This window comes from Ptychodera flava, unplaced genomic scaffold (assembly GCF_041260155.1).
Source record: "Ptychodera flava strain L36383 unplaced genomic scaffold, AS_Pfla_20210202 Scaffold_31__1_contigs__length_3010019_pilon, whole genome shotgun sequence".
In the NCBI taxonomy this organism is placed as follows: Eukaryota; Metazoa; Hemichordata; class Enteropneusta; family Ptychoderidae; genus Ptychodera; species Ptychodera flava.
In genome coordinates this window covers 2,666,088-2,680,150 of record NW_027248353.1, presented here as the reverse complement: position 1 = coordinate 2,680,150, position 14,063 = coordinate 2,666,088, and the positions used below count along the sequence as shown (strand labels likewise).

Genomic DNA, 14,063 nt, shown 5'->3' with positions numbered 1-14,063 from the left:
AAGATTGATAGAGAATGGACAAATCGTCAAGACAAAGTGATTGTAGAGTTTACTGACATTCTTTCATCGTTGAAGATTGCAACAGCAGTGTTGTCAATTAGGGACACATTCATAAATAGATCATTGGCATACACCTGTACAGAAACTGTTTCATAAAGTGATTTGAAATAGCAATTTTAAAACGTTTCTTTATGAATACTGACACAAAATTACTTAAAGTACAAAGAAATAATATCTGTTACTTACGTTTCATGCATTCTGCAATCTTCAGACAGATTTGGAATGAATTTAAGCTTCACACTCTCATTTATATGTTTGGGACGGGTCATTCTCTTTGTAGTTGGTATTAAAATCAATTAATAATGTTTGTTTCGAAGACGACATTTTGAAACGACTCAGGTTGTTTGTTTTACAGCGCAATTTTGCCAGCATTGATAATGTCCAGCTTTCTGATATACAAAGATTGCATCGCTTGCTATGTTAGAGTAACTTGATGCTTTGTCAATAATTGACCACGAGACGTCAAATCTTTGTCCATGTCTTTCAAGTTCCAAATCAACTTCGACAACTCTGTACTACTTCTGTATCTGCTGTTACTAATACGAATGTTTTATGTAGATACCGAAGCGCGGCTTGAAGGTGTTATCGGTGTTATAGGCCGATGTAGACTTTCTCCCTGTTGATAATCTTTGTCTCGGTGTGTCTAGGAGGTCACCCTGTTTTCGAAAGTTGGACTAGGGGGATGAGCACTTTTTCATGTTCGCTAAAAGATATCGACCCTTCGTCCAGGCCGAAGAAACTGACCGGTCCCTAACACTCTTTCTGTAAAACTTGTGAAGTGACATTTTGTTTTCGCAATTTATCATACAGGACACTAAAAGCGCAAAGAGAGATTATTGAGATGTTCTAAAGTTCTCATTTGAACTTCCGAATATAATAAAATGCAATTGTTTATGTTCAGACTGCTGGCTGATGGCACGGACTAGCTATCAATATGTGAGTAGAACTATGCTTTTTGCCCAAGGCCCGAAATGAGTTTCGTATCGCAAGCAGAAATTAATAATCATTGTACGTATTTGACATATCACAGCGTATTCAACATATCCACCGACATGTGAAAGACAATGCAAATAGGATAAACAAGGCAAACATGGGCCCTAAATGAATACACACTCTCAACGTCCTTGTATACCATTTATTACTTTTCCAATCTACTTTATTACTGCACTTTGTATGACGCGCCATCGCTCTGTATACAACACGACTTCATTGTGATGACTTCACTTCTTTTGAAGTACTCAACAATCCAATTGGTTTACTGAAGACTTCACTATATCTGTCTCTTTTGATAATCCCATTTGTTTTGTGTTCTGTGCAATAGTCTTTATAAGATGAATGGGTAAATATGACGGTCATTGTTTCAATCCTTAGAGGGTGTTTGCTTCTTGCAGGTTCTTTGTTGGACGTTGGAAAGTGTTACACAAGCGTTTCGTACGTACGGGATGAGATAACTTAGTTGGAGAAACGACATATGAACAATCGAACGCGAACATCTCGCGAGAGGGCCCTAGTTATACGAGAAAGAACGAGACAGCTATTTTCAGTCTTCAGAAGCGTGGCGAAGGTCGTGGAAGTTGGAGTGATTTCACATATTTTGAAATGCCTTGTTTTACAATGGATTAGCATTTGATCGTTAGAAAGTCAAAAAAATTCGATTGGAATGCTCGGGTATGCATCGCGTATGGCGCCATTGTTCGATTATTGTTGTCAAGGGCCACGGGTGTATGACGCGAAATTTGCAGCTAAATTTACCATAGTAGATCAATTTTTATCGTACTCAAACAAATTTTTTACGTTCCTTATTATCGGAAGAGCATTTTTAGTGTAGTCTCAATGTAGGGGTGTTTTTGAGCTTTGGGCTTTTTTTTCTCGATCGTGCTTTACGTGTAAACCTATGGAGCACCGTATCTTGCACGGCAATAGTGCTGTGAACGCGTCGAACGGGGTCCTACTAATTACTGCCCGTCACTGCCCGTCACTGCCCGTCAGGAATTAGCCTTCCAATTACTGTAATCAGTCGATATTCAATACCAAAGACCACTACTCTTTGTAAAAACGAACGAAATAATATTCCAGATCCGAAAAATGTTGATTTTCGAACGAGTAGCAACGCTAATCGTGTGATCGTACATGCATCACCATTGGCCATACATACTGCCCGTCGACGTCCGACCACTGCCCGTCACTGCCGTCGGGAAATTAACCTTTCAACGACTGTAATCAGTTGATATCTCATATCAAAAACATTACTTACTATACAACCAAACAAAATTGTCGTCCCAGACCCCAACAACGTTGATTTGCGAACGAGTGGCAACGCTGACGTAATCGTTCGATGTCCGAACACTGCCTATCATCACTGCCCGTCGAGTAGAGAACTTAGCGCTCCAATGGCAATATTCACGTTAGTTCTGAGACAGGACTCGGGCATTTGGAGTAAAACAGACTCTTATTTTGTAGCTTTCTATTATATAAGTGGTCTTTGGTATTGATATATCGACAGATTACAGTAATTGGAAGGTTAATTTCCTGACGGGCAGTCGATGGGCAGTGACGGGCAGCGACGGGCAGTAATTAGTAGGACCGCGTCGAACGCGACGGTCGAACATGACGTATGCGCCGTACATACGTTACTACAACGTTGTTCACTTCAAAATTTTCTGTCACATTTACGCTCAAAATCAAATAAATCTTATTGAAATCGTAATTTCTCAGGTTTTTGTCGATTTTTTATTGTGTTGAGTGTGGTCGAATTGATCGGAATTTCTTACATTGCTTCAGTCGTATGACGCCTCCCCGTGCAGTCCCGGCCGATCATGAAAACTGGGTCAGATCACAAATGCTATTCAACGTTGTTCAAAAATAACGTGTGTCCGCTTATAATATATGACCAAGGTAAATGATATGACAGTGGTACGATGTACAATTGTTTACAATAATAGCTGTCCGAGTCAGAATCAGGTTGTGGAGTGACCGTGATTGAATGGACAGCCATAAGACGAATATAATTAACATGTCTGCCTAAAACTCAGTGGCAATCAGTGGCATGTTTATTCGAGCAAAACAAAGGTCAATTGGCAGGTAACTATGGTAGATCATTCCTTACTTGCCAAATGCGTTAGAGAAAGTGACAAAGTTGAATTGAAACACGGTCAATGTTAATTCAAAAAATTAAATTTAACCTTCCATATTTTGTTACTGGCTATGCCCTTTCAAGGTCATTATGATAATATAAGCCTTGCTGTTTCAGTAGTTTACCAAACAGAGGGGTGGGAAGTTATGTCACCTATATATATTCAAGCTAACGTTTTATTCTCATAAGAATATTTTTTGTATTTTGTGTCACAGCTGGTACTCTAAAATAATTACCCTCATAATTGTCAGCTGACTATTCGTCCAGTTGTTTAAACTTTGAACATGCAAATTTTTTTTCACAACTGTTTATAAATTCTTAGAAATTATTCCCTGTTTCACACTGTACAGAGGGGGTTATTTCCAAATCTACTTTGCAATGAATTCAAAATGTTTTGGAGAAGGATGGGAATGTATACATGCTAACATGTACTGTGTTTTTGAGCATGTGATTTTATTTTTTGACAACACAGAGGGTTATATATACTTAGTAAAGGATTTCTTAGACTCACACAATCACATTTTTGGATCAATTACAATTTTGGATAAACACAAATAATAACACGCCATACTGTTGTAATAAACACTTAGTGGGTAGCCAACTGAATGTTCTACAACAGGGCAAACTGATTACTGTATAATTTCACTTTTATTAAAGTGTAGCGTCAGGGTTATAATTTTAACATAGTGTAGCCACTGTCTGTTCTTTTAATGTTTACTTTTCTGATGGCTACCATGATGTGATGCATATAATTAATGTCACAAACCGCGATTACATTAATCACGTACCATTTCAGTTTTTCAAGTGATATTTCAGAGTTTCATTCCAGAAATGCAAAATTAATACCTAATACTGCAGACACAATAAAGATGTGGTATTGAAAATAACACTTCAAACATAAGATATCATATCAGTTTATTTCTCAAATGCAAAATATTTTTCCCATAGGTGGGCAATGATACTGTATCATACACACCTAGTATTCTATAATGATATATCCAACATTCCTCAAAGGTGTTGGTTAATGTTTTTCTCTTTTAAGGAAATTTCTTTATAATGCAGACACAACACAAATATTCAGTATTTATCCTTGCTCTGATGAAATGTCATTTAACTATTTCATTATGGGTGAAGAATGATATAATATAATATAAATGTATTTTATTAGGAAAATAGTGTGTATTGGGTATTGATGGCTAATATTTACCTCAACGCAAACAATTCTAACTGCACATTCCATTTCTTTGCATGTAGAAACGCAAAAAAAACAGCAATGTAAAATTTTAGTTATGTTCACATCTAAGCTGAAAACTGAAATTAAGAATTATTTAAAAAACACTTTTCAAAAAATTGTGTCAAAATGCCAAATTTCACAACAACAGAACAAAACCTCAAAACTGTTCCTTCAACTTTCAACAGCATTTGTGGGAAAATGCTGATTCAGCACTTTTCCTTTTTTGATAAACACATCATTGTGTACCTTCTATGTTTGATATTTAGAATACACTTTTTCCAAACAAACAATAAGTCTTTTTTGAAACAATATTTCAGAACCTAACACTGGTGGAAGGAAATAGAAATGCTTCAGTCTCAATTGATACCCAACGTTTCAGGACCCAAATATATCATAACGCAGGTTGAAGTACCTACTTTAGTAGAAGACGGTGTATTCTATGCAATTGAATTCAGAAAGTGACAGAGGAAGAGTGTTTCTCCTCATCTTATTTCTTGTCTCACTAACTTCTACAAAGTATGCATTTATACAAAAAATGGAAATATTTGCTCTGAATTTGCACTCAATGCCACTACTTAAAGTGTGCTAAAAATACTGTTTAACAGATTCTTTTCAAATTTCCCTTGTGATATATATCATAAATTGCATTGCAATGATAATTATAACTTTTATTTAATCATAAGCCAAGATATATTGTGAATTTATTCAGGCCAATTCTTTTAACAAGTATCATAAACAATAACAACTGTAACCTCCAGGGCTCTTCTGTCTGTTATATGTTACGTTTGGCCGCTAGAGGGCGCTGTTCTACAGAGCGGAATTTTAATTGTTTGGTATTCTTTCCTCCAATTAAGTTACTACAGTTGAAACGCTTGTGGTTAGAGACTCTGCTACTGTAAAGAATTCATAGAGACATTAACACAATTCAAGCAGTTTACTATTCACAGTAATTATTTATTTTTATTTTATATTTTATTTTATTTAGTCCATCATCCAACGGGTGCTAGCCCATTTACAGGATGAGGTACCCATAACCCACTACCCCAATGGAGCACTGAGGAGTAAAGTGCCTTGCTCAAGGGCACAACACCGAGCTAGAGTCTCTAATTCACCGTCCCCCGAGAGTGAATCCGCTACTCTGGATCTACCGGGACTTGAACCGGGTCTCAAACTCACCATCCTCCGATAGTGAGTCCGTTACCCTAACCACTGGTCCACGGTGCCTCCTGGGACATTGGAAAGTGTTAGAGACTCTGCTCCTGTAAAGAATTCACAGAGACATTAAAACAATTCAAGCAGTTTACTATTCAAAGTAATTATTTATTTTCATTTTTATTTTATTTTATTTAGTCTATCATCCAACGGGTGCTGGCCCATTTACAGGATGAGGTACCCATAACCCACTACTTTCCAATCTCCAACGAGGCACCGTGGACCAGTGGTTAGGGTAAATAAAAATAAAATAAAATAAAAAATAAAAAATTAATTTTTAAAAAATTATAAAGCACATTTGAGGACAAATAATCTTTAAACAAGTGATAGATTGAGCTAACTTATATCCATAAAGGTATCTACACAATGAACGTGACTTCTAATGGTTTAATCAATATTAAAAAATCTCAAACTAAAATGCAAAAGTGTAAAAATCTTTTGTAGACTGCAACATTCATAAACTTTGTAAAAATTACATTTTCGTGCCAGCTGAATTAAACACGACGTAGGGCCTAAAATAAAAAATAATTCGTTTGTCATTATTTGTATATCGTGTTCTTTACACATAGAACATCTTATTTTAACATTCCTTTGACCATAATGTACTTTGAAATGTGGTTGAACAGTGTTTCAAGGTGGTTATGATTTATCATTATCTTTTATTAGAAATACGATAAATATCGATACGATAAAACAACACTTTCAACAAGAAACTAAAGTAAGAATAGGATAAAAGACAGCGTAATAGATGAGTAAAGTGTTCACAATGTACAAAAGTGCTTTGAATTCTTTGCTTAATGTTTCATCGCCCATGTTACTTTTTATAAACACGGAAAAAAATCTGAGGCCGACATGTAAAGCGTTTGCCAATTTTACAACCATAGGATTCTGCATTGTCCTAAACTGTAAACCAGCGCTAAGTGCAGCGGATTCGAAATTATGACTCCAATTATTAGGCACAAGTGAACATACTGCTTAGGGGCAAAATATGTTTAGCACATAAACTAGCGGTTCGACCATAGTTATGCAATTTAGTGACAAAAGTCGATCTTTTTTTATTGCAGTCATAACTTCAATGTAAACATCCACATACAAATCGTCCCCAGGACAATCTTTTCGGGGGATGCTGAAAGGTGGAAAATCATATTTAAACACATAAATTTAGTTACACAATGTCTGGCTTGAAGAACGTGATCGAAGTAATATTGTGCTTTTGGCCGAATAATATACCTTAAAAACAAAAAACTGCGTTAACAGTTTTGTTTTACAATCTTTTATACTATACGAGACTCCTGAGAAGGTGATACAGATAGTATCCTCTTCAGTGTCAAGTTCTATGACATTAGAAAAATCTATATTAACTTTACATTGCCTTGGAATAGAATAAATTATACTACACCATTTTATAAAACTACACTGTTTATACTATTTTATACAGAATTCCAATCCAGGACTTTACCGGATCTATCTAAAAAATCTCTGACATAAACAAAACCAGCTTCATAAAATTCTTTATAGAAAGCACTTTTACCTTCAATGAGAATCTGACTATGGTTCCAGACAAACTGATTAATAAAATTAAGTAAGCTCTCTCCAAGTTTGAAGCATGCTTTACTTAATTCAGACAAGTTAATAGGCAAAAACTTAATGTCAAAATTACATTTCAAAAGAAAGTGAATACCCCAAAAACCTTTAATTTTTTTTGACGAAAACAATTTCCATGGGTGGGACACATCATCATCACAGAATCGACGAAGCCAATGGATTTTTTGTGCTTTATGAATAGCATAAATGTCTGGCATACCTATTCCACCATCTTTAATAGTTCCAATAACAGTATTGCGTGATACCTTATCTGGGCAATTCCACAAAAAGGAGAAAAGTAACATATTAACCTGCATTAAGTGATCAGTATGTGGCTCAGACAGATTAAGAACGTGTAGAAAACGTGAAATACTAAGGCTTTAATGATCTGTACTTTCCCTAAAAGTGAAAGTCCTCCCATCTTCCAAAAGTTAAGAAAAATATTTAAGCCTTCAATCGGCCTAGCCATATTCAGACGTGCAGCAATTTTTTTTCTCATAGGAAATATAAAAGTCGATCTTGGTTTTCGTCGAACTTTATCAGTTGCAATAGACGTATAGATAGGTAGATGGACATGCATATTTGTTGGGTCACGTGACCGTTGTGAGAACAATTAGTATAATATAAATTTGTCCACTTCAAGTTCCTGTATTGTCTGCTTTTACTAAGATGGAGTAATACAAAAGATATTTACATGTCACATCAAAGCAAGATATCCACAATTCTTTCAGTCGTAAAACTAATGTAAGATTATGACAAAAGAGCACGTCTGGCTCACAAGTATATAATTTACAGCGGTGGACATGTGGCAGTACAATTAAGATGTCTTTGATGTACTATTCATCAGGACGATGACGCATCAATCTGCGAACGTCTACATCATGGACAGTGTGTCTTGGATTTTAGCAAAGTGAATGGACAATGTTTTCATTTTAAACGTATTCATTTTAAATGGTGCAATTCTTACGTTGCTGCGGTGATCGGAAAGCGGTTTATTAACTGATAAGTGCTTAAATACAGGTAAATTTCGAACATTGTATCTATTGATTTGTAGCAAATATGACAAGCTTTGACGTCGATGTCATTGCAATGATGTAAAATTATCAAAATACAACTTGTAAAAATGTGAAAATTTCAACCAATTACTTTGATTTTCACTTTCTTAGCTTCATTACATTCTGACGTGAAATTCTAACCCTACCATGCCATGGAAAATATCAAATATTTCCAAGAAATACCATCACAATGTTACATTTTGCAATGAAATGATCAATTGAACATTAAATTTTTACTTTCCCAAATGAATGATATTAAGACATAATATTCTAACCCAAAACAAAGCAGAGAAAATATCAACAATTCCCAGAATGAGAATATTAATATTCTTGAATTCATAACAATTGCTCTTCAATAAACCAGAGCACAATTCGTCGGTAGTTTTACAAAACGTACTATTTAAATCAATTCACAATTTCAACTAATGGCTTTTATTTCACTTGGAGTCATTTCTTTTCGTCTAAAAGCAAAATTGCAAGCCAAACTTGGTCGAGAAATATTTAGAGTTTTGGTGAAAAAAGTTTTTTTTTACTTTATTTTGGTGTTGTTGTGCTGTAGAATTGCATTTCCTGCAATACCCGAATATACTCTCGTCTCATATTTTAACGTGTTAATTACACACTCACACATTTAGCCATTACTGAGATCTAAATAAACTCTCCTGCTGCCTTCATACAATGCAATATACTCGGATCTCCAGCTAAATTTACATCTGTCAGATTTTCATCATGTATATTCAAGATTTTCTTATTCTCATGTGACACATATATTTATCTAATTGTATAAACACTGACTGCACGTGGCTTTACCATGAAAGCGTTCGTGTCCAAATATTACAATGTGTTGATATTACTGTCCAAATAGAGATGCAATATTCATCATGATATGACACTTTGGGTTGACATTTGTTATTCGTAGTATTTTGAAATCATTTCACCAGCATTGCTATATTTATCACACGGCCACCCTGGTCTGACACCAAAACAGTGTTGTCTGTACCAATTCTTATCACAGGTATTCTCACTTCACCAATATCTATTATTTGTTTCAACCTACTCTTCGCATCGCACACTAAAATGCATTTGTTGCCATCGTCGACAATGTAATATAACTTGTTGTTTGATATTTTTACGTCTATTGGTTTGAAAATTTTTGGTAAACTATAAAAAGTGATCGTTGATATGAGCTGTTGAGTGTCTTCCGTAACTATCTTCACAGTACCAGGCTGGTCATCATCGTTGTCATGAACAGTGTTTAGATTACAGACTTCTCCTGCTCCATTACCTTCCCTTGGCAATTCTCCGACTGTGCCTTTAAGATCTGCCATTAAAAATGTAGGTCGAATATAATACTGCATTCACAAAGACTCGGTTTTGTAATCAAAACATAAATTAAATAATATCTGTGGCGACAATAACACTGTATCTTTGGGTATTAAATAATTATGTACAGCCCAGTAAACATGGCAATATAATAAAACATTTTCAATTATTGTAAAAAAATACGCAAATATCCATAATTTAATCCGTCGGGCTTGTGGGTTAAACGTTGTTTTGTCTTCTTTTTTATCGATGTATATTGTTAGTCAAGCCCATCACAATAAAACGAAATGTTGATACTGTACAGCTAAGTGTAGTATGAGTTAATTAGCATAATTAGAGTCGCCGCTTACATATGACATTTTGCTCGCAGAGACAGGATTCAAATAGTCTGTATACTTTCTGATTTCGCTTATTCTTTTCTTTCACCATGGCCTCGCTGAAGTCGGTACAGAAAATGTATGTAACATCAAGTAGTTTGCGTGATATACCAATATACATACTTTCAAGATATATATATATATATATATATATATATATATATATATATATATATATTACCAATATACATTTTTCAATATATATATATAAGTAAACTTGCGATATATATATATATATATATATATATATATATATATATATATATATATATATATATATATATATATATATATATAAAGACACACAAAACATAGCAAACAACTACAAGCTTGGAGTGGTTGTTTGCCTTCGATGTGGAGTTTGTGGACGTAAGAAATGTCAGCATGTGAGGCGCACTGAAGACGGAGTGTTACAAAAACAGAGACTTTGTCCTGCAATACAAGCATGCTAGCTGGTCATTTGTCCTCGCTCAAGCCACTGTTCAGCAGCATAGTCATCTGACTGCCTTGACCGACCCGTCTGATGTGGCTGACTCAGTCTGAACTAGACAGGCGGGTGGAGACTCACCCTCTTTTCCTTCAGCTTCAGTAGCGTAGCCCAACAGTTCGTGCTGTATGATTTTGCCATCACCCTGCTAGACTCTCTGGGTAACCCAGTGGAGGATGTGCTGCAAGAACATCCACCAAATAAACCTCATATCCTGATGTATGGTGATAGCGATAAGTTGTTGAAGCTGCATAATCTTCGAACATACCTCCAAAGACGTTGCCTCTAGATGTTCGCCGCCTTCTCACCAAAATAACCTTAAGTGGCCCCTGACAAAACAATTATGAATTCGAACATTGAGCTAACATGCATTCAGCAGGGGAAAAATAATCGCAATTATACCAATCCATAATCCAATAACAGTAGGTCAGAATTCATAAGACAATAGTTGTAAACATAGACACAAAACAGCACAGAACAGACAGTAAATAGACGGTACACAACACAACAAAGCCATATTCATGAAAGAAAGATATATGGAACTCTGGTGTTGCATTTAGAGTGCTAATGGCACGGCCAATCCGTTCTATGATGCAGCAAGATCTGCGCTGGTGTTGAACGAAGAGGGTGTAACCACCCTCTACCTTCTGACGGATAAGCAAGGAATGACCAACAAACTGTCCTTCATCACTGGCGGGACACTTCTCATCAATTACATCGAGTACCAGAAAAATGGTTTGTCAATTACTAGCGGACATTTTGCTCAAAGCAATGAATAAACCTCTACATCTGAAACTGGCTCCGCACAAAACAATAATAAATTCAAACAACTGGCTGACGTGCATTATCAACAGCGGTGACTGGTATTGTAGTTACAGCGCTAGTGGCACGGCCAATCTGTTCTATGATGCAGCAGAATCTGTGTTGGGTTAGAATCAACAGGTTAAACCACCCTCCACCTGCAGACGGCTAAGCAAGAAATGACCGACAAACTGTCTTTCATCACTGGCGGGACACTTCTCATCGATTGCATCAAGCTGAGCACCGAAAACGAGTTTGATCAATTACTGGTGGACGTTTTGCTCAAAGCAATGAACAAACACCAGGTTGGTGTTGCCATCAGATTTGTTGGTAATGATTTTCGTGTTGATTATTTAGTAATGAGACTGGACAAATTCAGTTTAAAGTCCTGGAATGGGCCACAATGCGAGTCGATGTCAACACAATTGTCCTCAAGCGAATCATTCTACTGGACGTCAAATACGTGCAACAACTTTTGAAAAATAAAGAAGTCAAAGATATACTATCTCCATATTGATAGGCCCTGGCATAGAGACAGCTTGTATGGATCCCTAGAATTTCTCTCCAACAGACATCAAAGACGTCAAGGACGTAGCGTGAGCAAAGAGAAAAATGAATGATGGAAAGATCTTAAACCTTGTTCATTAAGACAAGTCTGGAGGTATGGCCCTGAGACTTGCCGTGCAATGCAATCCTTTTAAGCTCACGTGTTCACACGTGGGCTAATGTTATAGCGATGTCTGCCTGTCTGTCCGTGTGTGTGTGTGTGTCTGTCTGTTTACACGATAACTCAAAAACGTCTGAACAGATTCTAGTCAGATTTGGTACACAAGTACTATATGTTATTTGCAAGAACTGATTAGATTTGGTTAGTGTGGCTTGCATATTATTGAAGTTATGCAATAATATCATATTTTTTGCTTACAATGGTTTCCCTATGGAGACGGTAATGACAGTGTAGACATATATCAAGAAATACTGCACAAAATTTCATGAAACTTTTCACAGATGACAATCTCAGAACATTATGATGATACTGTGAGTGTCTTGTCAATTATCTGCTCATTTGCATATTTAATGAACGTTTGTTATTAGTGACTTAGCTATAAAATTCCTGCACCAAACTTGATGATACATGGAACAAATATTGATCTAATATATATCTAATTATTATTAGAAGCATTGGGCAGTGTCAAGTTAATAAATAGCTCATTTGCATATTTTATGAAGATTTATAATTAGTCATATAACTCCGATATAACTGCACCTAATGTGATGAAATCTCCTGCAGATACTGATCTGACTGATATCTAACTGTGGTGTAAAGCACTTAGTTGTGTGGAGATAATTAAGAGTTCATTTGCATATTTAATGAACTTTGTAACAAGGTATATAACTCTGAAATTACAGCGCCCAAGTCAGTGAAATCTGGTACAAATATTGATCCGATAAATATCTTATTTTACTGACAAGCATTTGACAATGCCACGTTAACAAAGAGCTCATTTCCATATTTTATAAAGTTTTGTAATTAGTCATATAACTCCGAAATAACTGCACCAAATGTGATGAAATCTGTTGCAGATACTAATCTGACAGATATCTAATTGTGGTGTAAAGCATTTACTTGTGTGGAGTTAATTAAGGGTTCATTTGCATATTTAATGAACTTTGTAATTAGTGATATTACTCCAAAATTACAGCATTACATTTGATGAAACTTGCTACAGATATTGATCTGATAAATATTTAATTGTACTGAGAAGCATTGGGCGTGTCAAGTTAATAATTAGCTCATTTACATATTAAATAAAGTTTTGTAATTAGTGATTTAACTCTGAGAGTACTGTGCTAAAGTTGATGAAACCTGCTACATATAATGATATAACAGATATCTGATTGTTCTTATTACACGCCTCACACGGTTGTCGATTACATTGGTATGAATTGGGTTTATTGACAGGAATATTGAAAAACATAATACAATTAATCCTCGCCAGAGATAGTTACTCTGGCAGTAGACCGTATACACGTCTAGTCTTAACTATCAGTAGTCTGTCTGCCACTCCGCGTCAGTGCTCAATTGAACTGCTGTCAGAATATACAATGTCTGTCTTTGTTCTTGTGTTTTGTTTAGTGATTATCTTAATGAGGTCTGCAAATGTTGCGTAACATCTCGTTGCTCGTTGTTCTGTCGCTTTAAAATGAGACAGGTCAAAGGTACAATTGTTTTACACAACTTTATAACAGTAAAAAAGTATGCAGTAATTCATGTCATACTGTATTATTTCATGCGTCCAGTAGTGTCTAATAAATGTCAATACATGTCGAGTCATCAGCAGTCAATTTCAATGCTTGATAGCTAAGTTTGTAATTTTGTCAAACTCAAAATCTGTACACGTCATTCCTTCCATTCAGAGGTCACATTAGCACGTCAAGTTGAGTAAATGCTAAAATTTTCTAGTCTATTTACTGGATATCCAACATTCTGTGAAGCGTACTACTATTAATGAACCTGTTGTAAAACACGTGAGCATATTCAGTTCATATCTGGTTCAAGCATTATATGCATGGATACCCTTGTCCCTTAAGGCATGACAATAGAGGCGAGTGACGTGTTCGTTGCTTTGAGGGTTCTGGTCTTGGAAGAAAAGGCAACTGACATCTATTCAGCTGCTTACTCATATGTGGCGTTCACACAGACAAACGAAACTATCCCGACATCGGAGAGTACTTACAGATCTCTTTAAAAGCCCTATCAGTACTCTACCAAGTACCATCCTATAAAGACAAGCTT

The 14,063-nt window shown here is 35.8% G+C and overlaps 2 protein-coding genes across 2 annotated transcripts in view; both read right to left on the bottom strand.

The window, feature by feature from the left end:
- Nucleotides 1-14,063, bottom strand: part of LOC139127419 (uncharacterized) — a 146,456-nt gene that overhangs the window by 47,844 nt on the left and 84,549 nt on the right. The window lies entirely within an intron of this gene.
- LOC139127421 (uncharacterized) overlaps nt 4,525-14,063 on the bottom strand; it is a 36,329-nt gene continuing 26,790 nt past the window's right edge. Inside the window, exon 8 of the mRNA XM_070693345.1 lies at nt 4,525-9,599. The gene's annotated coding sequence lies outside the window, so the exon portion shown is untranslated. The remainder of the gene's footprint in view (nt 9,600-14,063) is intronic.